Source organism: Pseudophryne corroboree, unplaced genomic scaffold (genome assembly GCF_028390025.1).
Source record: "Pseudophryne corroboree isolate aPseCor3 unplaced genomic scaffold, aPseCor3.hap2 scaffold_364, whole genome shotgun sequence".
NCBI classification, from domain to species: domain Eukaryota; kingdom Metazoa; phylum Chordata; class Amphibia; order Anura; family Myobatrachidae; genus Pseudophryne; species Pseudophryne corroboree.
This window is the reverse complement of record NW_026970017.1, coordinates 339,407-354,510: the sequence shown is the minus strand read 5'-3', so window position 1 is coordinate 354,510 and position 15,104 is coordinate 339,407. Positions and strand designations below refer to the sequence as shown.

The window sequence follows — 15,104 nt, the reverse complement described above, 5'->3', positions numbered from 1 at the left end:
TGCGGCCCTGGCATTACCCCTCCAACTAGTCACCCCTGGCCGGGGTTCCCTGGAGGAGTGGGGACCCCTTAAATCAAGAGGTTCCTCCCCTCGAGGCACCCAAGGGCCAGGGGTGAAGCCCGAGGCTGTCCCCAGCACCCCTGGGTGGTGGGTGCCGGGCTGATAGCCATGTGTGTAAAAAAAGAATATTGTTTTTTCGTTGTGGAACTACAAGGCCCAGCAAGCCTCCCCCGCTTGCTGGTACTTGGAGAACCTCAAGTACCAGCAGGCGGGGAAATAACGGGCTTGCTGGTACCTGTAGTTCTACAACAACAAAAAATACCCAAATAAAAACACAAACACACACAGCGTGACAGTAAAATTATTGAGACAGGCTGTAGCATGTGGGTGCATGTAACCCTATAAAAGTGATGGATTGGGTGACTATTACAATACCCACTGTTGCTGTCTGAAAAATGATGGATTTATAGATTGCTCTGCCGAGACATGTTTTTTTCTAAAATGCACCACAGGTATGGATGGATAGTATACTTGACGACACAGAGGTAGGTAGAGCAGTGGCCTACTGTACCGTACTGCTATGTATTATATTATTTATTATTATTATTATCCTTTATTTATATGGCGCCACAAGGGTTCCGCAGTGCCCAATTACAGAGTACATAAACAAATAATCAAACAGGAAAACAGCAACTTACAGTTGACGACAATATAGGACAAGTACAGGGTAAATAAACATAGCTACATCAGCAGATGACACTGGAATAAGTATCAGGTGGCAGAAGACTGCTGGATTTGGTGCAGCTGAAGATTATTAAAGTAAGAAAAGAGTAAGCACATGAGGGAAGAGGGCCCTGCTCGTGAGAGCTTACATTCTAAAAGGGAGGGGTAGACAGACAGGGTGAGACAGATGGGGTACATAGAGAGCATGGAACAGAGGTTTAGGATGAGATTTGGCTGGGTTTGGTGAAGAAGTGGGTCTTGAGAGCCCGTTTGAAGTTTTGTAGAGAGGTGGAGAGTCTGAGGGGGAGAGGTAGGGAATTCCAGAAAAGTGGTGCAGCACGTGAAAAATCTTGGAGGTAGGAGTGGGAGGAAGTAATCCGTAGGCAGGAGAGTCGGTGTGCATTAGCAGAGCGAAGAGGACGGGTGGGAGTGTAAAGCGAGATAAGATCAGAGATGTAGATGGGAGAGGAGTGGGTGAGGGCTTTGTAAGCAAGTGTGAGAAGCTTGAAATGGATTCTGAAAGGGAAGGGGAGCCAGTGAAGGACTAGTAAGAGAGGAGAGGTGGACGTAGTGCGTTTGGTGAGGAAAATGAGCCGGGCAGCAGCATTGAGGATAGATTGGAGTGGAGAGAGGTATTTGTCAGGAATGCCAGTCAGGAAGAGATTACAGCAGTCCAGTCTGGAGATGACCAGTGAGTGGATAAGAGTCTTAGTAGCATCCTGGGTCAGAAAGGGTCTGATCCTGGAAATATTTTTTAGATGAAAACGGCAGGTTTGTGAGAGGTGCTGAATGTGTGGTTTGAAGGAGAGGGAGGAGTCAAGGATTACTCCAAGACAGCGCGCTTGGGGGGTAGAGGAGATAGTAGTGCCATCAATAGATAATGAGATTGTAGGAGGTGAGATTATGCGGGAGGGAGGGAAGATGATCAGCTCGGTCTTAGACATGTTAAGTTTAAGAAAGCGCTGGGACATCCAGGAAGAGATAGCAGAGAGACAGTTGGAGATACGAGTGAGGAGAGTAGGGGAGAGGTCTGGAGAGGAAAGATAGATTTGAGTGTCATCAGCATAGAGATGATATTGGAAACCAAAAGAACTAATGAGCTTACCTAGTGAGGACGTATAGAGAGAGAAGAGAAGAGGACCAAGGACAGAACCTTGGGGTACCCCTACAGTTAGTGGAAGTGAGGGGGAGGTGGAGTCATGAGAGGAGACAGAGAATGAACGGTCAGAAAGGTAGGACGACAACCAAGAGAGGGCAGTGTTACGCAAACCAATGGAGTGAAGGATTTGCAGTAGGAGAGGATGGTCCACAGTGTCAAAAGCAGCAGAGAGATCAAGTAGAATAAGTAGAGAGTAGTGTCCCTTAGATTTAGCAGCATGGAGGTCATTGCATACTTTTGTAAGGGCAGTTTCAGTGGAGTGGAGAGGACGGAAGCCAGACTGGAATGGGTCAAGCAGTGAGTGTGAGGAAAGAAAGGAAGTAAGGCGGTTGTAGACAATACGCTCAAGGAGTTTGGAGGCAAAAGGGAGGAGAGAGATGGGTCGGTAGTTGGAGATAGTGTTTGGATCAAGGGTAGGTTTTTTAAGAATAGGAGAGATGAGAGCGTGCTTGAAGGCAGAGGGGACAGTGCCTGATGAGAGGGAGAGATTGAGAAGGTGGGAAAGATGGGAACAAGCAGAAGAAGAGAGGTGGCAAAGGAGGCGGGAGGGGATAGGGTCAAGTGGGGAGGTGGTGAGGGGACAGGAACGAATGAGGGCCATGACTTCCTCTCCAGATGCATGGGAGAAAGATGACAGAGTTGGTGCGAGGGATGGGGAGGGTTGGTAAGGGATGGGAGAAGGCTGGTTACTGATAGTCTGGTGTGATGTGATGTCCTGACGTATGGAGTCAATTTTGGATGTGAAGTAAGTGGCAAAGTCAAGAGCAGAGAGTGAGGAAGGGAGACGAGGTGGAGGTGGGCAGAGGAGTGAGTTGAGAGTGGCAAAGAGGCGCCGGGGGTTGGAAGACTGGGAGGAGATGAGGTTCTTGAAGTATGACTGTTTAGCAAGAGAAAGGGCAGCACTGAAGGATGAGAGCATAAGTTTGAAATGGAGGAAGTCTGCCTTAGAGCGTGATTTCCTCCAGTGTCGCTCAGCAGTACATGAGCATTTTTGCAGATATCTGGTGCATTTGGTGTGCCAGGGTTGAGGTGTTAATTTGCAAGGGTGAATAGTGGTTGGTGGAGCAACAGAGTCAAGAGCAGAAGTAAGGGAAGCATTGTATGTGGAAGTGGCTTGTTCAGGGCATGAGAGAGAGAGAATAGGAGAGAGAAGTGAGTCAAACAGGGAGGAAAGGAATGTGGTGTCAATAGCTTCAATGTTACGCTTAGTGATGGTAGCCTTAGGAGGTAGAGATGGGGAAGTCGAGAGAGATAGGTTGAAGGAGAGCAGGTGGTGGTCAGAGAGGGGAAATGGGGAGTTGGAAAAATCAGAAATATCACAGCGGTGAGTGAAGACCAGATCCAGTGAGCTCCCATTCACATGGGAGGGTGAGGAGGTCCACTGGGAGAGACCAAGTGAAGAGGTGAGGTTAAGGAGTTTAGAGGCAGGGGATTGTGTGGGGATGTCAATAGGGATGTTGAAATCGCCTAGGATAATGGTGGGAATGTCAGAAGAGAGGAAGTGAGGAAGCCAGGAAGCAAAGTTGTCGATGAATTTGGAAGCAGTGCCAGGGGGCCGGTAAATGACAGCTACTCTAAGATGGACTGGTTGGAAGAGGCATATGGTGTGGACCTCAAATGTAGAGAATATAAGGGATGGTTCTGGTGGTATGAGTTGGTAGGAGTAACTAGAAGGTAAAAGGACCCCAACACCACCCCCATGGCGACCCCCAGGTCGGGGTGTGTGTGTGAATGTAAGGCCCCCAGCAGAGAGAGCAGCAGCAGAAGTAGTGTCAGAGGGCATAATCCAAGTTTCAGTAATGGCTAGTAGGTGTAGGGAGTTGGAAATGAAAAGGTCATGAGTGGGGACCAGTTTGTTACAAACAGATCTGGCATTCCAGAGGGCACAGGATAGGGGGTATGAGTTTGTGGGAGAGATGTGAATTAGATTTTCAGGGTTGCTGTAGCGATGAGGTGGGATTAACTTTGAGGGCAGGGATGATGAGAGAGTAGTGATGGTACGGGTGCCTGAGCTAGGAGGGGAAACTGCAGGAGGTGGGCAGGGAGGGAGGTCAGTGTGATGTGGATGGGGGTGTGGGGAGGTGACAGGGAAGGGAGAGAGGGAGCAGGGCTGAGTTGTGGGGTAGCAGGACCATGGGGCAGAGGTGAATGAAAGTGGGGTAACAGGAAAGGTGGGGGAAGGAAACAGAGGGATGGAGGGGAGACAGAGGAGGGGAGAGAGGAGGAGGTGGAGGAGACTAGTGGGGAAGGATAAAGATACATTATTAGGTAGACACTGAGTGATGTGGGGAGTATAAGAAAACCTTGACATAGTGTTAAGTAGGTAAATAGGTTGAAGTAGTGGAAGTAGGAGAGGAGACTGTAAGGCAATCCGAGCAGAAGAATTGCAGAAATGCAGGTGAGAAAAGCAGTGTAGGCTCAAGGGGTGTAGATTTAGTATGAAATGAGTCAAAAGCGTAGATAAAGTGGGTGCAGAAATGTATTTGGAGTGTAAGAAATGAAAGGATTGTGAGAGGTTTAAGAAGCAATGGTAATTATGTTAGATGTTTTAAGTGTTTGCAGGTAAAATTGCATTGGTGCAGCTGTGCTTAAAAAACAAAATTACAATAATACAGATACAGGCATTTGTAGGTGAAATGGATGGTTTATGAAATGTCCAAGTAAGGTAGTTCTGTGCTATGTAATCAGATGCAACAATCAGGAGGTGAGTGATCTGAGGAGTAAGTGACTCACATTTGTTATTAGTTCTTCAGTTTTCTTTGTTTTGTTAGATTGGTGTGCTTCTGTTTTCCTTCTTTTTCACTTCGATTGAACGCTGATTGAACACTGCTGTTATGTGTCAATTTTATCACGCTTTGATAAAAATGCACGCTTAGATCAATAAATGCACAGCCTACACCATTGGACTTAAGTAGAAGACTATTACAAGTGAAACCAATAATTGAAATCTGTAACCACACCCCACCCCCTCAAATGCCAGGCAATAAATTACCTTAAAAACAACAACCAGGCATTCCACAAAGATTAAACTGGGTCTATATCATTCAAAACTTTAAAAAAGTACTTAAAAATCACATACTATGCGATAATGTTTCAATTTGCATTACCCAGCAGAATTAGCTTTGCATATATAGATATAGTGCAGCAGAATATATTGGTGGTTGTAGTCAATTGTAATTACCTGTAGGTGACAAGAAGAGAAGAAACGTCAATTCACAATCGATATCAGCTGAAGATAAATTAACGCTGATTGAACGCTGCTGTTATGTGTCAATTTTATCACGCTTTGATAAAAATGCACGCTTGGATCAATAAATGCACAGCCAAACGGCTTTGCACAGCCTACACCATTGGACTTAAGTAGAAGACTATTACAAGTGAAACCAATAATTGAAATCTGTAACCACACCCCACCCCCTCAAATGCCAGGCAATAAATTACCTTAAAAACAACAACCAGGCATTCCACAAAGATTAAACTGGGTCTATATCATTCAAAACTTTAAAAAAGTACTTAAAAATCACATACTATGCAATAATGTTTCAATTTGCATTACCCAGCAGAATTAGCTTTGCATATATAGATATAGTGCAGCAGAATATATTGGTGGTTGTAGTCAATTGTAATTACTCAGCAGAATTAGCTTTTCATATATAGATATAGTGCAGCAGAATATATTGGTGGTTGTAGTCAATTGTAATTACCCAGCAGAATTAGCTTTGCAAATATAGATATAGTGCAGCAGAATATATTGGTGGTTGTAGTCAATTGTAATTACCCAGCAGAATTAGCTTTGCATATATATAGTGCAGCAGAATATATTGGTGGTTGTAGTAAATTGTAATTACCCAGCAGCAGCTCTACTGCACTCAACATCACCAGTGCTCACAATATATATAATGCTATATACTATGCCATAGTGGTGCTTACTATATAACACCCCCTACTGCGTTCCCCCTGGCAATGAGCATGACACCCAGAGAGTGAAACCCCTGGCAATGAGCATGACACCCAGCACGTGAAACTCTTGGCATTGAGCAGTTTTTGTAAAAGTAATTATAAGCTTTACTGTAGGGCATAGTGTATCACAGATATTGTGGTGAGTGACATAATATGTTCCAAAGGGCATTAATGTGTGGGGCTTACCCTGCACAGAAACAAAATAACTCACCCAAATCTAACTCTTTCTGCACATGTTATATCTGCCTCCCCTGCAGTACACATGGTTTTGCCCAACTGCTAACAAAATTCCTGCTGCGATCAACTTGGAATTACCCCCATCGATTGATGTTTTCACACTGCTCGTGTATATAAGACATAGGGCCTAATTCAGTTTGGATCGTAATACGCGTTCCAACCGCAAAAACTATGAAGAGGATGGGGGCATATACGCAGGGTCCATCCTGTGCATGTGCCTACATTTTCTCCGGGTGCCCCGCAGAAAATACGAATGCCTCTGCCTGTCAATCAGTAGAGGGCGTACCTTCGCAGGTATATCGCGATCATGAGCCATGTCTCCCATTTTTGTCATTATAGGTGCTCTGTGAGCTGCTGGCCATGCCCCAGCCCCTCTGTCTCCCGTGAATAGAGATTGAGGCTTATTCAGACCAGATCGCTTCAATTTATTTTCACCCAGCGGGCAATCTGGTTTGCATTGCACATGCGTATGCGCCACAATGCGTAAGTGCGACGGCCCGGAGATCACAAGAAGATTGACAAGAAGAGGGTGTTTGTGTGGGTGGCAACTGAATGTGTCTAGGGAGTGTCCGGAAAAACACTGGAGGGACCCGGCGTTTTGTGGGAGGATTTGTGACGTCACCTCAATGGCTGAGTAAGTGCTGAGCTGTGCAGCTCTTGTGCACATGTGATCACACACCTGCACAGCAAATTTTCCCTTCCGCTGTAGGCGACAACTACCTGATTACAGGGATGCAAAAAACACACCCTAGCGATCGGGTCTGAATTACCCACAATGTGCATATTTGCAGAGCAACAAGCTACAGGGAGCCTTCCACCCCCCATCCACCCCCTTCCCCATGGGAAGGGGGGGGGGGGTGTTTGGGTTAGCTGGACATTCCCCAAAAAAGTGACTGTCCTGCAAAAATTGGGATAGTTGGGAGGTATGTTCAAATACATTTATTGTTTTGCATGCAGGGTAAATACTGGCTTCTTTGACATTTAGCCACAAATGCTGCACAGCTGAATTACAGTATTACACTGCAATTAACAGTTATGCTAGGACATTCCCCCTCCCAAATCTACCTCTCTCTGCATGTTACATCTGTCCCACAGTGGCGTGCGGTGAGGTCAGTGGCTAGTGAGGCACTACAGCCATAATGTCCGCCGAATCCTGCCCATGACCCTTAGCCAATGCCCGCTACTGCCTCTGAGCCGATACCCGCTGCCACCGCCAATGGCTTACAAACTCGCCCACAATCAACTGACCCAGCCCTCCGCACTATCCTGACTTCTCCCGTCTGCTTACTTTGTGCTTTCCAATGCACAATGCAAACTACAGGTAGTACTGCAGGGCCCACACCCTTTTACTTGCCTTACAGAGCAGCTCTGGGTCTGTTACAGTGCCCAGCTGCTGCAAGAAATCAGCTTGAATGCTTCAGGGGCTGGGGCATAGCCAACATGAGCCCCACACCGAAGGAGGGTGGAGGTGTTTAATGCGAACTAGGGGTCATCCAAGCGCCGCAAAAGGCCGCCATGCCCTGCACGCCCCTTTTCTCTTTTCATATGCAGACGAGAGTTGAAGCCAACTTTGACCCACTGCTTGGATGGCATTACCATATGCAAATCAATCTGCTGCAGGCCTTCCCCCAGGAATGCTTGCACTAGTTGTTGCATTTGGTTTGTTGTTTGGGGGTGCTTCAGTATTAGGCAGCCTTCTGCCCTCCCATGTTCATCTGAAAATATGTGTTCTCCCTGCAGTTGTTGTCCCCAGATGAGAGTTCCCTTGTGCTGCCTCAGTTGAATCTCCTTTACTTGACAGAGATGTGCCTGAGCAGCGGCCCTCCCCAGCCCTATCTCAAATCATACTTATTTTGCATAGGAGATACCATGGTCATGAAGATTGTTTTCCCAGGGTGAGGTTCATTCATTGCATTCTGGGTATGCTGACCCCTGTGATTTCCCCAAATGTGGGAAACTCGACTGCATTATTTGTGGTAGTGGGGGACTGTGTTTGTGCTTTCCTCTGGTCAGCTCTGGTAAAAGTCAGATTTCTTTGTCTCAGATCTTCCTCTAGCCTTGTTCTTCTTTCGAGAGTTCCCTTGTGCTGCCTCAGTTGGATCTCCTTCACTTGACAGGGGGGTGCACGAGCAGCGACCCTCCCCAGCTCTAGCCCAACTCCTATTTACCTGCCAGGTGAGATACTATGATCAGGAAGGTGCTTCTCCCAGGGCAAGGCTCACCCATTGCACTCTGGGTGTGCTGCTCCTGCGATTTCCCCAAATGTGGGACACTTGACTGCATAATTTGTGTTTCCTCTGGTCGGCTCTCATATAATTCAGATCTCTTTGTCTCAGGTCTTTCTCCAGCCTAGTTTGCTGTCTGTTTCCACTTCTCTTTTCTTGAGCCGCTCCCTTCTATGCAGTTGCGCACTATCCTGACCTCTCCCGTCTGCTTACTTTGTGCCTTCCAACGCACAATGCATACTACAGGTAGTGCTGCAGGGCCCACACCCTTTTACATGCTTTACAGAGCAACTCTGGAGCTGTTACAGTGCCCAGCTGCTGCAAGAAATCATCTTGAATGCTTCAGGGGCTGGGGCATAGCCAACATGAGCCCCACACCGAAGGAGGGGTCATCCAAGCGCCACAAAAGGACACCATGCCCTGCACATCCCTTTTTTCTTTTCATATGCAGACGAGGGTTGAAGCCAACTTTGACCCACTGCTTGGATGACATCACCATATGCAAATCCATCTGCTGCAGGCCTTCCCCCAGGAATGCTTGCACTAGTTGTTGCATTTGGTTTGTTGTTTGGGGGTGCTTCAGTATTAGGCAGCCTTCTGCCCTCCCATGTTCATCTGAAAATATGTGTTCTCCCTGCAGTTGTTGTCCCCAGATGAGAGTTCCCTTGTGCTGCCTCAGTTGAATCTCCTTTACTTGACAGAGATGTGCCTGAGCAGCGGCCCTCCCCAGCCCTATCCCAAATCATACTTATTTTGCATAGGAGATACCATGGTCATGAAGATTGTTCTCCCAGGGTGAGGTTCATTCATTGCATTCTGGGTATGCTGACCCCTGTGATTTCCCCAAATGTGGGAAACTCGACTGCATTATTTGTGGTAGTGGGGGACTGTGTTTGTGCTTTCTTCTGGTCAACTCTGGTAAAAATCAGATTTCTTTGTCTCAGATCTTCCTCTAGCCTTGTTCCTCTTTCGAGAGTTCCCTTGTGCTGCCTCAGTTGGATCTCCTTCACTTGACAGGGGGGTACCCGAGCAGCGACCCTCCCCAGCTCTAGCCCAACTCCTACTTACCTGCCAGGTGAGATACTATGATCATGTAGGTGCTTCTCCCAGGGCAAGGCTCACCCATTGCACTCTGGGTGTGCTGCCCCTGTGATTTCCCCAAATGTGGGAAACTTGACTGCATAATTTGTGTTTCCCCTGGTCGTCTCTCGTATAATTCAGATCTCTTTGTCTCAGGTCTCTCTCCAGCCTAGTTTGCTGTCTGTTTCCACTTCTCTTTTCTTGAGCCGCTCCCTTCTATGCCCTTGCGCACTATCCTGACTTCTCCCGTCTGTTTACTTTGTGCCTTCCAACACACAATGCAAACTACAGGTAGTGCTGCAGGGCCCACACCCTTTTACTTGCCTCACAGAGCAGCTCTGGAGCTGTTACAGTACCCAGCTGCTGCAAGAAATCAGCTTGAATGCTTCAGGGGCTGGGGCATTGCCAACATGAGCCCCACACCGAAGGAGGGTGGGGGTGTTTAATGCGAACTAAGGGTGACCCAAGCGCCGCAAAAGGCCGCCATGCCCTGCACGCCCCTTTTCTCTTTTCATATGCAGACGAGGGTTAAAGCCAACTTTGACCCACTGCTTGGATGGCATTACCATATGCAAATCAATCTGCTGCAGGCCTTCCCCCAGGAATGCTTGCACTAGTTGTTGCATTTGGTTTGTTGTTTGGGGGTGCTTCAGTATTAGGCAGCCTTCTGCCCTCCCATGTTCATCTGAAAATATGTGTTCTCCCTGCAGTTGTTGTCCCCAGATGAGAGTTCCCTTGTGCTGCCTCAGTTGAATCTCCTTTACTTGACAGAGATGTGCCTGAGCAGCGGCCCTCCCCAGCCCTATCCCAAATCATACTTATTTTGCATAGGAGATACCATGGTCATGAAGATTGTTCTCCCAGGGTGAGGTTCATTCATTGCATTCTGGGTATGCTGACCCCTGTGATTTCCCCAAATGTGGGAAACTTGACTGCATTATTTGTGGTAGTGGGGGACTGTGTTTGTGCTTTCCTCTGCTCAGCTCTGGTAAAAGTCAGATTTCTTTGTCTCAGATCTTCCTCTAGCCTTGTTCTTCTTTCGAGAGTTCCCTTGTGCTGCCTCAGTTGGATCTCCTTCACTTGACAGGGGGGTGCCCGAGCAGCGACCCTCCCCAGCTCTAGCCCAACTCCTACTTACCTGCCAGGTGAGATACTATGATCAGGAAGGTGCTTCTCCCAAGGCAAGGCTCACCCATTGCACTCTGGGTGTGCTGCTCCTGCGATTTCCCCAAATGTGGGAAACTTGACTGCATAATTTGTGTTTCCTCTGGTCGGCTCTCGTATAATTCAGATCTCTTTGTCTCAGGTCTTTCTCCAGCCTAGTTTGCTGTCTGTTTCCACTTCTCTTTTCTTGAGCCGCTCCCTTCTATGCCCTTGCGCACTATCCTGACCTCTCCCGTCTGCTTACTTTGTGCCTTCCAACGCACAATGCATACTACAGGTAGTGCTGCAGGGCCCACACCCTTTTACATGCTTTACAGAACAGCTCTGGAGCTGTTACAGTGCCCAGCTGCTGCAAGAAATCATCTTGAATGCTTCACGGGCTGGGGCATAGCCAACATGAGCCCCACACCGAAGGAGGGTGGAGATGTTTAATGCGAATTAAGGGTCATCCAAGCGCCACAAAAGGACGCCATGCCCTGCACATCCCTTTTTTCTTTTCATATGCAGACGAGGGTTGAAGCCAACTTTGACCCACTGCTTGGATGACATCACCATATGCAAATCCATCTGCTGCAGGCCTTCCCCCAGGAATGCTTGCACTAGTTGTTGCATTTGGTTTGTTGTTTGGGGGTGCTTCAGTATTAGGCAGCCTTCTGCCCTCCCATGTTCATCTGAAAATATGTGTTCTCCCTGCAGTTGTTGTCCCCAGATGAGAGTTCCCTTGTGCTGCCTCAGTTGAATCGCCTTTACTTGACAGAGATGTGCCTGAGCAGCGGCCCTCCCCAGCCCTATCCCAAATCATACTTATTTTGCATAGGAGATATCATGGTCATGAAGATTGTTCTCCCAGGGTGAGGTTCATTCATTGCATTCTGGGTATGATGACCCCTGTGATTTCCCCAAATGTGGGAAACTCGACTGCATTATTTGTGGTAGTGGGGGACTGTGTTTGTGCTTTCCTCTGGTCAGCTCTGGTAAAAGTCAGATTTCTTTGTCTCAGATCTTCCTCTAGCCTTGTTCTTCTTTCGAGAGTTCCCTTGTGCTGCCTCAGTTGGATCTCCTTCACTTGACAGGGGGGTGCCCGAGCAGCGACCCTCCCCAGCTCTAGCCCAACTCCTACTTACCTGCCAGGTGAGATACTATGATCATGTAGGTGCTTCTCCCAGGGCAAGGCTCACCCATTGCACTCTGGGTGTGCTGCCCCTTTGATTTCCCCAAATGTGGGAAACTTGACTGCATAATTTGTGTTTCCCCTGGTCGGCTCTCATATAATTCAGATCTCTTTGTCTCAGGTCTCTCTCCAGCCTAGTTTGCTGTCTGTTTCCACTTCTCTTTTCTTGAGCCGCTCCCTTCTATGCCCTTGCGCACTATCCTGACTTCTCCCGTCTGCTTACTTTGTGCCTTCCAACGCACAATGCGAACTACAGGTAGTGCTGCAGGGCCCACACCCTTTTACTTGACTTACAGAGCAACTCTGGAGCTGTTACAGTGCCCAGCTGCTGCAAGAAATCAGCTTGAATGCTTCAGGGGCTGGGGCATAGCCAACATGAGCCCCACACCGAATGAGGGTGGAGGTGTTTAATGCGAACTAGGGGTCATCCAAGCGCCGCAAAAGGCCGCCATGCCCTGCACGCCCCTTTTCTCTTTTCATATGCAGATGAGGGTTGAAGCCAACTTTGACCCACTGCTTGGATGACATCACCATATGCAAATCCATCTGCTGCAGGCCTTCCCCCAGGAATGCTTGTACTAGTTGTTGCATTTGGTTTGTTGTTTGGGGGTGCTTCAGTATTAGGCAGCCTTCTGCCCTCCCATGTTCATCTGAAAATATGTGTTCTCCCTGCAGTTGTTGTCCCCAGATGAGAGTTCCCTTGTGCTGCCTCAGTTGAATCTCCTTTACTTGACAGAGATGTGCCTGAGCAGCGGCCCTCACCAGCCCTATCCCAAATCATACTTATTTTGCATAGGAGATACCATGGTCATGAAGATTGTTCTCCCAGGGTGAGGTTCATTCATTGCATTCTGGGAATGCTGACCCCTGTGATTTCCCCAAGTGTGGGAAACTCGACTGCATTATTTGTGGTAGTGGGGGACTGTGTTTGTGCTTTCCTCTGGTCAGCTCTGGTAAAAGTCAGATTTCTTTGTCTCAGATCTTCCTCTAGCCTTGTTCCTCTTTCAAGAGTTCCCTTGTGCTGCCTCAGTTGGATCTCCTTCACTTGACAGGGGGGTGCCCGAGCAGCGACCCTCCCCAGCTCTAGCCCAACTCCTACTTACCTGCCAGGTGAGATTCTATGATCATGAAGGTGCTACTCCCAGGGCAAGGCTCACCCATTGCACTCTGGGTGTGCTGCTCCTGCAATTTCCCCAAATGTGGGACACTTGACTGCATAATTTGTGTTTCCCCTGGTCGGCTCTCGTATAATTCAGATCTCTTTGTCTCAGGTCTCTCTCCAGTATAGTTTGCTGTCTGTTTCCACTTCTCTTTTCTTGAGCCGCTCCCTTCTATGCCCTTGCGCACTATCCTGACTTCTCCCGTCTGCTTACTTTGTGCCTTCCAATGCACAATGCAAACTACAGGTAGTGCTGCAGGGCCCACACCCTTTTACTTGCCTTACAGAGCAGCTCTGGAGCTGTTACAGTGCCCAGCTGCTGCAAGAAATCAGCTTGAATGCTTCAGGGGCTGGGGCATAGCCAACATGAGCCCCACACCGAAGGAGGGTGGAGGTGTTTAATGCGAACTAGAGGTCATCCAAGCGCCGCAAAAGGCCGCCATGCCCTGCACGCCCCTTTTCTCTTTTTTGATATGCAGACGAGGGTTGAAGCCAACTTTGACCCACTGCTTGGATGGCATTACCATATGCAAATCAATCTGCTGCAGGCCTTCCCCCAGGAATGCTTGCACTAGTTGTTGCATTTGGTTTGTTGTTTGGGGGTGCTTCAGTATTAGGCAGCCTTCTGCCCTCCCATGTTCATCTGAAAATATGTGTTCTCCCTGCAGTTGTTGTCCCCAGATGAGAGTTCCCTTGTGCTGCCTCAGTTGAATCTCCTTTACTTGACAGAGATGTGCCTGAGCAGCGGCCCTCCCCAGCCCTATCCCAAATCATACTTATTTTGCATAGGAGATACCATGGTCATGAAGATTGTTCTCCCAGGGTGAGGTTCATTCATTGCATTCTGGGTATGCTGACCCCTGTGATTTCCCCAAATGTGGGAAACTCAACTGCATTATTTGTGGTAGTGGGGGACTGTGTTTGTGCTTTCATCTGGTCAGCTCTGGTAAAAGTCAGATTTCTTTGTCTCAGATCTTCCTCTAGCCTTGTTCTTCTTTCGAGAGTTCCCTTGTGCTGCCTCAGTTGGATCTCCTTCACTTGACAGGGGGGTGCACGAGCAGCGACCCTCCCCAGCTCTAGCCCAACTCCTATTTACCTGCCAGGTGAGATACTATGATCAGGAAGGTGCTTCTCCCAGGGCAAGGCTCACCCATTGCACTCTGGGTGTGCTGCTCCTGCGATTTCCCCAAATGTGGGACACTTGACGGCATAATTTGTGTTTCCTCTGGTCGGCTCTCATATAATTCAGATCTCTTTGTCTCAGGTCTTTCTCCAGCCTAGTTTGCTGTCTGTTTCCACTTCTCTTTTCTTGAGCCGCTCCCTTCTATGCCCTTGCGCACTATCCTGACCTCTCCCGTCTGCTTACTCTGTGCCTTCCAACGCACAATGCATACTACAGGTAGTGCTGCAGGGCCCACACCCTTTTACATGCTTTACAGAGCAGCTCTGGAGCTGTTACAGTGCCCAGCTGCTGCAAGAAATCATCTTGAATGCTTCAGTGGCTGGGGCATAGCCAACATGAGCCCCACACCGAAGGAGGGTGGAGATGTTTAATGCGAATTAGGGGTCATCCAAGCGCCACAAAAGGACGCCATGCCCTGCACATCCCTTTTTTCTTTTCATATGCAGACGAGGGTTGAAGCCAACTTTGACCCACTGCTTGGATGACATCACCATATGCAAAACCATCTGCTGCAGGCCTTCCCCCAGGAATGCTTGCACTAGTTGTTGCATTTGGTTTGTTGTTTGGGGGTGCTTCAGTATTAGGCAGCCTTCTGCCCTCCCATGTTCATCTGAAAATATGTGTTCTCCCTGCAGTTGTTGTCCCCAGATGAGAGTTCCCTTGTGCTGCCTCAGTTGAATCTCCTTTACTTGACAGAGATGTGCCTGAGCAGCGGCCCTCCCCAGCCCTATCCCAAATCATACTTATTTTGCATAGGAGATACCATGGTCATGAAGATTGTTCTCCCAGGGTGAGGTTCATTCATTGCATTCTGGGTATGCTGACCCCTGTGATTTCCCCAAATGTGGGAAACTCAACTGCATTATTTGTGGTAGTGGGGGACTGTGTTTGTGCTTTCTTCTGGTCAACTCTGGTAAAAATCAGATTTCTTTGTCTCAGATCTTCCTCTAGCCTTGTTCCTCTTTCGAGAGTTCCCTTGTGCTGCCTCAGTTGGATCTCCTTCACTTGACAGGGGGGTACCCGAGCAGCGACCCTTCGCAGCT

At 48.3% G+C, this 15,104-nt stretch overlaps 12 non-coding genes and 1 pseudogene across 12 annotated transcripts; all 13 read left to right on the top strand.

Moving 5' to 3' along the window:
- The first annotated feature begins 7,923 nt into the window (after positions 1-7,923).
- Positions 7,924-8,087, top strand: LOC135020956 (U1 spliceosomal RNA). Its single transcript, XR_010218289.1, has one exon. It is a non-coding gene; the product is annotated as a U1 spliceosomal RNA (small nuclear RNA).
- Positions 8,088-8,239: 152 nt separating this feature from the next.
- LOC135020995 (U1 spliceosomal RNA) lies at positions 8,240-8,402 on the top strand. The gene has a single exon (XR_010218328.1). It is a non-coding gene; the product is annotated as a U1 spliceosomal RNA (small nuclear RNA).
- Positions 8,403-9,048: 646 nt separating this feature from the next.
- Positions 9,049-9,212, top strand: LOC135020960 (U1 spliceosomal RNA). Its single transcript, XR_010218293.1, has one exon. It is a non-coding gene; the product is annotated as a U1 spliceosomal RNA (small nuclear RNA).
- Positions 9,213-9,364: 152 nt separating this feature from the next.
- LOC135021001 (U1 spliceosomal RNA) lies at positions 9,365-9,527 on the top strand. Its single transcript, XR_010218333.1, has one exon. It is a non-coding gene; the product is annotated as a U1 spliceosomal RNA (small nuclear RNA).
- Positions 9,528-10,198: 671 nt separating this feature from the next.
- On the top strand, positions 10,199-10,362 carry LOC135020961 (U1 spliceosomal RNA). Its single transcript, XR_010218294.1, has one exon. It is a non-coding gene; the product is annotated as a U1 spliceosomal RNA (small nuclear RNA).
- A 152-nt stretch (positions 10,363-10,514) lies between these two features.
- Positions 10,515-10,677, top strand: LOC135020975 (U1 spliceosomal RNA). Its single transcript, XR_010218308.1, has one exon. It is a non-coding gene; the product is annotated as a U1 spliceosomal RNA (small nuclear RNA).
- A 671-nt stretch (positions 10,678-11,348) lies between these two features.
- On the top strand, positions 11,349-11,512 carry LOC135020973 (U1 spliceosomal RNA). Its single transcript, XR_010218306.1, has one exon. It is a non-coding gene; the product is annotated as a U1 spliceosomal RNA (small nuclear RNA).
- Positions 11,513-11,664: 152 nt separating this feature from the next.
- On the top strand, positions 11,665-11,806 carry LOC135021005 (U1 spliceosomal RNA; annotated as a pseudogene).
- Positions 11,807-12,498: 692 nt separating this feature from the next.
- LOC135020963 (U1 spliceosomal RNA) lies at positions 12,499-12,662 on the top strand. Its single transcript, XR_010218296.1, has one exon. It is a non-coding gene; the product is annotated as a U1 spliceosomal RNA (small nuclear RNA).
- Positions 12,663-12,814: 152 nt separating this feature from the next.
- On the top strand, positions 12,815-12,977 carry LOC135021003 (U1 spliceosomal RNA). The gene has a single exon (XR_010218335.1). It is a non-coding gene; the product is annotated as a U1 spliceosomal RNA (small nuclear RNA).
- A 673-nt stretch (positions 12,978-13,650) lies between these two features.
- LOC135020970 (U1 spliceosomal RNA) lies at positions 13,651-13,814 on the top strand. Its single transcript, XR_010218303.1, has one exon. It is a non-coding gene; the product is annotated as a U1 spliceosomal RNA (small nuclear RNA).
- A 152-nt stretch (positions 13,815-13,966) lies between these two features.
- LOC135021011 (U1 spliceosomal RNA) lies at positions 13,967-14,129 on the top strand. Its single transcript, XR_010218341.1, has one exon. It is a non-coding gene; the product is annotated as a U1 spliceosomal RNA (small nuclear RNA).
- Positions 14,130-14,800: 671 nt separating this feature from the next.
- Positions 14,801-14,964, top strand: LOC135021029 (U1 spliceosomal RNA). The gene has a single exon (XR_010218358.1). It is a non-coding gene; the product is annotated as a U1 spliceosomal RNA (small nuclear RNA).
- The last annotated feature ends 140 nt before the right edge of the window (positions 14,965-15,104 follow it).